The sequence below is a fragment of the Antechinus flavipes genome, chromosome 1 (assembly GCF_016432865.1).
Source record: "Antechinus flavipes isolate AdamAnt ecotype Samford, QLD, Australia chromosome 1, AdamAnt_v2, whole genome shotgun sequence".
NCBI lineage: Eukaryota > Metazoa > Chordata > Mammalia > Dasyuromorphia > Dasyuridae > Antechinus > Antechinus flavipes.
Genome location: NC_067398.1, coordinates 295,577,774 through 295,588,296, shown reverse-complemented (window position 1 = coordinate 295,588,296; position 10,523 = coordinate 295,577,774). Strand labels below are relative to the sequence as shown.

Genomic DNA, 10,523 nt, shown 5'->3' with positions numbered 1-10,523 from the left:
GGAAATCAGCTGGTGAGGGTCCAGAAGAAACAAAGACACATTGCAACAAAAGAAAAGGTGATTTCTGAACACCATGATGGTGGCACTAGTGACTTTTGCCATCTGCTGGTTGCCCTATCACCGCTACGTCTTCCTGCCCATCTTCTATTAGGATGTCTATTGCTGCAAGTTTATACAGCTGGTCTATGGTTCTCTTCTGGCTCACCATGAGCTCCACCATGTAAATCCCATCATTTACTGCTGCCTCAATCAAAGATATAAGCCATGTGGATATTAAAATGGATAACTATAAAACTCTTCAGAAGTCTTCCAATTTGCCCTGATGAAGACAAGCTAAAACTTTTTCAGATCCAGTCAGTGTTGACCATTCATAAAAACCACACCGCATGTCACTTCAATCAGAAAAACATTTTTTCCCAGAAATCCCAATGATTAGGAGGGAGACTATGGGTACCAGTTTGGAAATCAGTCCTAATTGTCTAACGAAAGCAAAAAACTGGCTATGTCCTTGAGCAAATGGATAATCTTTTCTCAGGGGGCTTCCTAGTTCAAGTCATAGAATACTATAAAATAGAGATGTACTAAAAAACAAACAACCAAAAAAAAAAATAAAATAAGCGTTTCTAAAACCAGACTAGAGAATATCAACTGATATTTGTGTATCATTTTAATTTTTAACAAAGTGTTCTCCTGGAAACTGAATGAGGATTGAAGCATACTATTTTCACCCTTTTTTCCCCCCCTTTTTTTTTTCCTCCTTGAGTTGGATTTAGTGGTTGATTACCCATTCTATCTAATTATCCCAGGCTCTTCAAATAAAATTAATTTCATTTTTTGGGGGGCAAATTTATCCTCTATTTTACCCTTTATAGCACTTTCTTATTCCTTTCTTGAAGAAAATATTTATGATGTATAAGCATTGAGACTTCTGTGAATCTAGATCTCTCAAGTCTCCCTAATTTTTTATTCCTAACCCATATTTTTCAGTATAGTTTTCCACCATCCTTACCTATTCTCATTTTGGCATTAAAGTCAAGAGTATCTATGTGTACATTAATTTAACATGGAGGATTTTGTTGAGTTCTTCATAGAATTTCTCTCTTTACCCTCTGCAGAGGGTAAATACTACAGGGGTATGCTGGAACTCATAAGTATATACACCTTAGAAATTCACAGATATTACAAACCAGGACTTGATTTATTGTCCTCTTAAATATCAAGAAAATTTTAATACTACAATTTAAAAATATGTGCAAATTTTTTGTTGTTATTGTTCAGAAAGCTAGTTGTGAAACATTTATCAGCACATTACTATTGCATAACCAGCAATTATTTTCATGGTAATCTTGTTACAAAAACTTACTATGAGCACCAAAATGAAATGAGGTTTAACACATACCCAGATCACCTAAGATAGAGAGAGAGGCATCCATATGGGAGGCTTCTTGAAGCCAGGAGGACTGGCTCATGTCTTGTCCTTCTGCATTGGCTTACCACATTACTGGAAAGCCTCTTTCATAAGTGGGACTCACTGTACTTTTAAAATTACCAAACTAGGACAGACTTTGCTAACCCCACGGAAGGAGAGTCTATTAACTCACAGCAGGTGGCAAAAAACTAAGGGTCTGAGGACCCCCTCCCTCTCCCTTTAGGTCATGTGGCCTGGAGAAAAAGATTTGGGGTTTTGGTATATTTCAATGTATTCTTTGTAATTTCAGGTACAGATAAACAAAACCACTTCAGGTAATATTAAAAGAGAAGCAGAAAATTGCTGCCCTAAAGGAAGTTACTTTCCTTTGGAATGATCCTTATCCACATCTCTACTTGCCCCCAGGTAAGGAGCATTGGTTTGAGGACTCACCAAGTAAGGTTGTAATCTTCCATTGAAGGTTTTTTCTCTGTGTGTGTGCGTGGTTTTTTTTTTTTTTTTTCATCCTAAGTATGTTCAAGACCTTGTACAGCTGGAGATTGGAAGATTAAAGGCTGGTTCTTGGTTCTCAGGACAATCTCTTACAAATAGCCAAAGGGAATGGTCTAAACTGGGCACCATGACTATGACTGCACCAGCCAGAGAATGACCTGAGAAATTTTTGATTTCCTGGGTCAAACAGAACCAGAAGGTACTGATGGTGTTATGGACTTTTTTCAAAGAAATAAATATTTCCTGCAGGAATATGGAGGAGGCAGTCAGTATAATTAACCCATACTAACTTTGGAATCTCGGGCTTTGGAAGCCTTGTATCCTACTGGACTTTCAAATCCTGTCTGGGATGCTTAGTTGTAACCTGTGTCACTTGGGATAAAGCACTTAGTACAAAGAAAGGTTTGAAATAGATGTAGTCACTTGCAACTCTAATTGTATGACCTTAGAATTCAGGAGCCAGGTAAGGAAAGAAAAGGGGAAGGTGGGTGAAGAAGGAGATTTCTGAGATTTTTGCCTTTCCAATTTAGGCTAGATGGAAATAAAGGCAAATGCTGAAGAGGTATTGGGGGAGGGAGGAAAGAGAGAAGGTATTCCAGTGGTCTAAACTTTATGGAAAGCTATTTGGATTTGTGCCCAAATTAACCCAGCAAAACTGATGGATATAGATCTAAACCCCACAGAAATCCAAGAAACTTAGAAACGGACTCATATTCTAAGTGCAGGGAGACAAATTCTTTCATCTGGAGGTTTAAGCCATGTGGGTCTTAGAGCCCAGGATTCTGGGCTGTATTTTGTAATTAGGCCAGCAGGAAAGCCCTAAGAAACCAAGATTCCAGAATTCTATTTGGGTAATTAGGTGGGCTTGAAATTGGTGGGATGAATGCTATGTAGAGATTTAGTTAAATTATGAACCTAATCCCTTTCCATTCCCCAGAGGCTGAGATTGCATTAAAAGACTGTCTTTTGAAGTATTGGGGTAAATATTTGCATGTTTACTCTTGTTATTCTTTTAAAGTCAATAATTTCTTTGTAAAAGATAGTATGACTATTAAGTGGTTAAATGGAAATAGGATTCTTGGGCTCCTAAAGTTGGGATAATATGATCAGATTATATTTCAAAAAGCACATGGGAGATCTCTGGGAATAAAATATAATATACCTGGCCTTCTGGTAGTGAATTTATAATAAATACTGGTATGTATGTATATGTGTATATGTGTATGTTTGTATATGTTTTTGTGTATTATATATAAGTATAAATACATCTAAGTGTGTTTGGAGCATATAAGTATATAATGACCAAATTGCTATGGAAAAATATTTCTAGTTATCTTTAGATATATAATAAGACTACTTCTGACAATTATTTCTTTTGGTTCTCTAAGGAAAAGCCATAAACCATATTTCCATATAGAGGCAACTTTCTTCTGTTTTCTGGATTCATTTACAGAAAGAATGTCAAGATTGATAGGATTTACTACCTCCAATAATATTCATTGGTCATTGGACAAGGATCTTACATTGGAAATAACAATATCTAAGTTAAAGTTTATAGGTGGTCTGTCTACTATGACTTTTCAGCATTCTGCCCCTCTTTCCATTAGCTCTGCCACAGTCACTGAAGAAATGGAAATGAAATAAAGAGAGTTGAGAGACATTTTATATTTTTCTTTCTTTCATGGGATAACAGGGCCAAAAGATTCATCAGTAAGTTATTAGTCTATTGGCAGTGAGACTTTTTGTAATTATCTAAGTTCATCCTCAGAAAAGAAAATGTTTCTGGGTTAATCTTCAAAATTTTTCCAGAATGCTAATGCAATAACATAGTTTCTCTGGGTCCACTCTGTCAGAGTTAGCCTGTTATATTTGTTCCTCCCTTCCTACATATTCTTTGGTATCCTGAAAATTTGAGGAGTCTCTTTTTCCTGCCATTAGTTCAAGCTTTCACTAATTGTTCCACACATTTTGAGTAGTCCAGTTCCTTTAAACCACTTAACATCAGATTATATTTTTTACAGAGATATTTTCTTAAAAAAAAAACAACAGTAAAAACAAAACAAAACAAATCAAAACCCTATACAAACATTTTCTCCAATACTCCAATTCATTCCAATTCTACCATAGGGTAGTCTTAAGTTTGATAAACTACAAACACAAAGTTTGCAGTGATTTTGCCCTTGGAAAAGTAATTATGAAATGGATCATGATTATGATCCAATTTAGAGATCAAAAATTCTCTTCCAGTGGACTGAGGTTGAGAATCCCAACCTAATCCTAGGAAAAGTCACTCTCCTATGTGGATCCTAGAAAGAAAAAAAAGAGAGGAAATTAGCAATAGTGATAGCAGGAAAAAAAAGTGTTGAAAAGAATTTAAGAAGAAAACTGATGTAAGATCTGAAAGAAGAAAAAACAAATTGAAAAGAAAGATTCTCATTAAATGATGAGGTCTTCCATAGGCTCTGGTTTGCAGATGTATCAATACTGCAACATTACAGAATCCCCTGGACAAAATTATGACTCAAAAAATTTGACCTAATCATGCATACAGAAAACAATCATGGGAATGAAGAATGCTGAATGTCCAAGTTATAATTTGCAATTAGATGGACAATTTGTTGTATTCATTCATCAATAGGTGTATTTTGGATAGACTGCAAATAAACAAGTGGGCTCAGGCTTAAAGAGCAAGAAAATTAGTTATATTGTCTATTTGGGAATTATATTGTCTTTGGAAAATTGTAAAGCTGCTTTATTGACCCCAAACTTCTCCCTGAAATGAAGACTCATTTTTTTATACTAATAATTCTCTATTGTTGTATGTCTGAGTCATATCCACCTTGAGAACATCATGGTTCTTCTTGAGTATTTAAATATTTAGTTATTTAAAAGCTAAGATTCTCTCCTCTGACTAGGGAATATCTCCTTGGCTTAAATATATTATGTTATCAAAAATCATTGAGCTAACTTCTTGCAAATTAATGTATTCTTAACATTCAATTTTTTTACTTTGAGTTTTAAGGGACGTCATGCAAAGAGACCTAACTGAGTTTCAATGGATAAATGATGGACAGAAACAGCTACACCCAAAGAAGGAACACTGGGAAACGAATGTGAACTATTTGCATTTTTGATTTTCTTCCCGAGTTATTTTTACCTTCTAAATCCAATTCTCCCTGTGCAACAGGAGAACTGTTCGGTTCTGCAAATATGTATTGTATCTAGGATATACTGCAACATATCTAACATATATAGGACTGCTTGCCATTTTGGGGAGGGGGTGGAGGGAGGGAGGGGAAAAAATCGAAACATAAGCGAGTGCAAGGGATAATGTTGTAAAAAATTACCCTGGCATGGATTCTGTCAATATAAAGTTATTGTTAAATAAAATAAAATTTAAATTAAAAAAAAAAAGGGACATCATGAAAAACATATTTCCATATTAACCATGATAACAAAAAAAGCAAGAAAAATAAAGAAAGTGGGGGAAAATATACTTCAATCTATACTCAGAGTTTATGAATTATCTCTCAGGAGGTGGATAGAATTTTTCATCATGAATCCTTCAGAATGAATTATTGTATTATTCAGAGAACCTAAGTCTTTCATAGTTGATCATCATTATAATATTGCCCTTAGTGTTTTGGATATGTTCACTTTACTTTGCATCAATTCATATACATTGTTAGAGTTCAAATGTTGGAGTTTGTTCTTCTCAAAGCACAGCCGGTTTAGAGGCTTGGAGCCCTTCGGATGTCTCCAAACCCAAAGGTTCTGTCCTTCAGCCTCTGACTCTGCTTTCTTCTGCCTCCAACCAAGACAGAGATGGAAGGTCTCTCTTATCTCCTTCTGGGGAGCCCAGCCACCAACTTGCCGCGGAGAGAGGGCTTCTGGCGTAGCTCCACTGAAATCCGTCAAAGTGTTCTCTGCACAAGAGTCGTTCCTCTCGAGTCCAGCGCGATCAGCCAGCCAAGACGAAAAAATGTATTCAGCCATAGATCCCTCATGGCTGGCCTTTTATATGCCTCTTCTGAGAGAATGGGATTATGGGTTTTCTCCCATAGTGCTCTCTGGCCCAATGAGCTTTAAGGGAGGTGTAGAAAGTGTACTTTGTGAAGCTAGCATACTTGTGGACTCCAGTGAGTAAAGGTGTGAACACAAGCCTTGTCTTAATTAGTTCTACTTAGTACCTTGTTTCAGGTTCTGGCCAAAACAACTTCTTGTAAGATTAGATCAACTCTAATTACTTAGCAGTTAGTAAGGATTCCAACAATACATCTTCCCAAGTTTTTCTGTATCTATTCCCTTCACCATTTCTGATGGCACAATAGTATTCCAACACAATTATATAGCACAACTTGATGGACATTTCCTTAGTTTCCAATTCTTTGCCACCACAAAGAAACCTTGCAAATTATTGTCAATACTTACTCCCTTTGCATCCATTTGAACTTTATAATAATTTGACTTCTTTATAGTTTACTTGTTTAAACAGTGTGATCTATCTCACTAACTAGACTATAAATCCTAGAGAACAGCAACTGCATCTTAAACTTTCTTATTGACTTAAAGTTATATGACAGTGTGTTAAAAAATCTTTTCAATTTTTCTGGAAATAATAAGATATATTTCTCTGATCTAAAAGTTCTTTCTAGACTTGCCTTCTTCCTTTTAGAAAGGTAGATAAGGTAAAGGCAAAAAACTTTTCTGGGGGGGAAGTAAACTAGGGGGTAGTCAACTTTAGATACAAGTCTATCTAGTCTTCTACTCTTCCCCATTCATTAAGTAATGGATCTATAAATTCATCAAAGAGCATTTTCCTCTTTTCCTGTATTCCCTAAACCTTTCTTCTTACTAATAGGCATTCTTTCTTATTTCAACAGAATTTTGATTTTGATATAAAGCTAGTTGGTCCCTTTGTTTATTCCCAGTGAAGTTCTAGTGGAGAGTGGTCTAGAAAGGAATCAGTACTGACTATTGCTCTGGAAAGTTGTTCTAAAATTGTATTTGAATTAGAACACAAGGTTTTGTAAGGGTGAATGTTGAAAATTATCCACGTATGTATTTTGAAAATAAAAAGTTTTAATTAAAAAAAAAAAAAAACCTGGTCCTGCTCATTTCACTTAGCATCAGTTCATGTAAGTCTTTCCAGGCCTTTCTGAAATCATCCTGCTGGTCATTTCTTACCGAACAACAATATTCCATAATATTCATAAACCACACTTTACTCAATCATTCTCCAATTGATGGGCATCCTTTCATTTTCCAACTTCTAGCCACTACAAACAGGGCTGCCACAAACATTTTGGCACACACAGGTCCCTTTCCCTTCTTTAGTATCTCTTTGGGGTATAAGCCCAGTAGAAACACTGCTGGATCAAAGAGTATGCACAGTTTGATAACTTTTTGACATAGTTCCAAATTGCTCTCCAGAATGGCTGGATGTGTTCACAATTTCACCAACAATGTATCAGTGTCCCTGTTTTCCCACATCCCTTCCAACATTCCACATTATCTTTCCCTGTCATTCTAGCCAATCTGACAGGTGTGTAGTGGTATCTCAGAGTTGTCTTAATTTGCATTTCTCTGATTAATAATGATTTGGAGCATCTTTTCATATGGCTAGAAATAGTTTCAATTTCTTCATTTGAGAATTGTTTGTTCATATCCTTTGTCCATTTATCAATTGAAGAATGGCTTGATTTCTTATAAATTGGAGTCAATTCTCTATATATTTTGGAAATGAGGCTTTTATCAGAACCTTTGACTTTAAAAATGTTTTCCCAGTTTATTGCTTCACTTCTAATCTTGTCTGCATTAGTTTTGTTTGTATAAAAACTTTTCAATTTGATATAATCAAAATTTTCTATTTTGTGATCAGTAATAATCTCTAGTTCTTCTTTGGACATAAATTCCTTACTCTTCCACAGGTCTGAGAGGTAAACTATCCTGTGTTCCTCTAATTTATTTGTAATTTCATTCTTTTTGCCTATTTCATGAACCCATTTTGGGTGTATGGTGTTAAGTGTGGGTCAGTGCCTAGTTTCTGTCATACTAATTTCCAATTTTCCCAGCAATTTTTGTCAAATAGTAAGTTCTTATTCCCAAAACTGGGGTCTTTGGGTTTGTCAAACACTAGATTATTAAAGTTTTTTGCTGTTTTGTCCTTTGAACCTCACTTATTCCATTAACCACCATAACCACTGCTTTATAATATAATTTTAGATCTGGTACAGCTAGTCCACCTTCATTTGATTTTTTTTTTATTAATTCCCTTGAAATTCTTGACCTTTTGTTTTTCCATATGAACTTTGTTGTTATTTTTTCTAGGTCATTAAAATATTTTTTTAGTAGTCTGATTGGTATAGCGCTAAACAAATAGATTAGTTTAGGTAGTATTGTCATCTTTATTATATTTCCTTGCCCTATCCAAGAGCATTTAATATTTTTCTAATTGGTTAGATCTGACTTTATTTGTGTGGAAAGTGTTTTGTAGTTTTGCTCACATAGTTCCTGATTCTCCCTTGGCAGATAGATTCCTAAATATTTTATACTATTGGTAGTTACTTTAAATGGAATTTCTCTTTGTAACTCTAATTGTTGGATTTTGTTAACGATATATAAGAATGCTGATGACTTATGTGGGTTTATTTTATATCCTGCAACTTTGCTAAACATGTGGATTATTTCTAATAGCTTTTTAGTAGAATCTCTGGGGTTCTCCAAGCATACCATCACATCATCAACAAAGAATGATAATTTGGTTTCCTCATTACCTATTCTAATTCCTTTAATCTCTTTCTCAACTCTTATAACCAAAGCTAGCATTTCTAATACAATATTGAATAGTAATGGTGATAGTGGGCAACCTTGTTTCACTCCTGATCTTATTGGGAATGGTTCCAGGTCATCCCCATTACATATGCTGATTGTTGATGGTTTTAAATAGATGCTACTGATTATTTTAAGGAAAAGTCTATTTATTCCTATATCCTCAAGTGTTTTTAATAGGAATGGATGTTGGATTTTATCAAATTTTTTTCTGCATCTATTGAGATGATCATATGGTTTTTGTTAATTTGGTTATTGATATGGTCAATTATACTAATAGTTTTCCTAATATTGAATCAGCCTTGCATTCCTGGTATAAATCCTACTTGGTCATAGTGTATTATCCTGGGGATGATTTTCTGTAGTCTTTTTGCTAATATTTTATTTAAGATTTTTGCATCAATATTCATTAGGGAGATTGGTCTATAATTTTCCTTCTCTGTTTTCAGTCTACCTGGTTTAGGTATCAGTACTATGTCTGTGTCATAAAAGGAATTTGATAGGACTCCTTGATTCCCTATTTTTTAAAAAATAGTTATATAGCATTGGAGTTCATTGTTCTTTTAATGTTTGGTAGAATTCGCATGAAAATCCATCTGCTCCTGGGGATTTTTTTCTTAGGGAATTGAATAATAGCTTGTTCTATTTCTTTTTCCAAAATGGGACTATTTAAGCAATTTACTTCCTCTTCTGTTAATCTGGGAAGCCTATATTTTTGGAGGTAGTTATACATTTCACTTAGGTTATCAAATTTATTGGCATAAAGTTGGGCAAAGTAACAAAAGGAAGATTTTCTTAAAGATGTAGGGAGAAATGATTTTGTTGTAAAATACCAAAAGACGTCAAAAATTTTATTTAAAAATAAATATAGGGGCAGCTGGTGCTGCTTTCAGAGCACCAGCCCTGAAGTCAGGAAGACCTGAGTTCAAATCTGGCCTCAGACACTTAACACTTCCTTGCTGTGTGACCCTGGGCAAGTCACTTAATCCCAATTGCCTCAGGAGGAAATATATATATATATATATGGGAAAGGAATTAACAAAAGAGAAGCACTCCTTGAAGAATGTACAGATGTACAGATATTCCTGGCTGGTTTCATTCCTTGAAAAACATGCTAATACTCTTTGCTTGTTTTTAGTCTTGGAGACTTGGCTGGTTTTAATCCTTGAAGCATGTATAAGCTATTTACTGCCTGTTTCAGTTCTTATTGCATACCTTGATATTCTCTCCCTGATTTCAAAGCTATTATGTGGAAACTTTGGCAAACTGGCTTCAAACCATGACTCAAGTTAATTCTGTATTGTTAACTGATTGATGGATGACTCATGAGTTGATGATCTGATGCCAATGTTTATATCAAAGGATCTCTATCTCTCAGTTTTCTTAGCAATGCAAGTGAAGAGCACTACTTTGAAATGCTGGTTGGGGAAGGGGTAACATTCTGCCAATCAGTTACCATATATCTGTGCAACATAGTACCTCTTTCTTTTGTGTATATTTTGTCCTGCTATTAAGGGAATGAGCATTCTGAGATGGGAGTGCCTAGGTAACCTTGTGAGTTTGGGAGATCCAGAGATCCCATCAGAAGTCCCATAGCAAGTAGAGCTGGTAGCAGAGTCCACAGGAGGCAGAAGCAGTAGCTACAGGAGTTGGGAGGCAACTGAGCAGCAACTGTGAGATGAACATGCCCATATAGTAACCTTGCAAGCACTATAAAGTTTAGAGAAATCAAAAGGTGAATGCCAAGTAGTCTATCCCTCAAAACAGCTGA

The 10,523-nt window shown here is 35.2% G+C and overlaps 1 long non-coding RNA gene across 1 annotated transcript; it reads left to right on the top strand.

Annotated features, from left to right (window-relative positions):
- The first annotated feature begins 1,850 nt into the window (after positions 1-1,850).
- Positions 1,851-7,024, top strand: LOC127555357 (uncharacterized). Its single transcript, XR_007952206.1, has 3 exons — positions 1,851-2,120; positions 2,859-2,900; positions 4,937-7,024. It is a non-coding gene; the product is annotated as an uncharacterized LOC127555357 (long non-coding RNA).
- Positions 7,025-10,523: the final 3,499 nt, after the last annotated feature.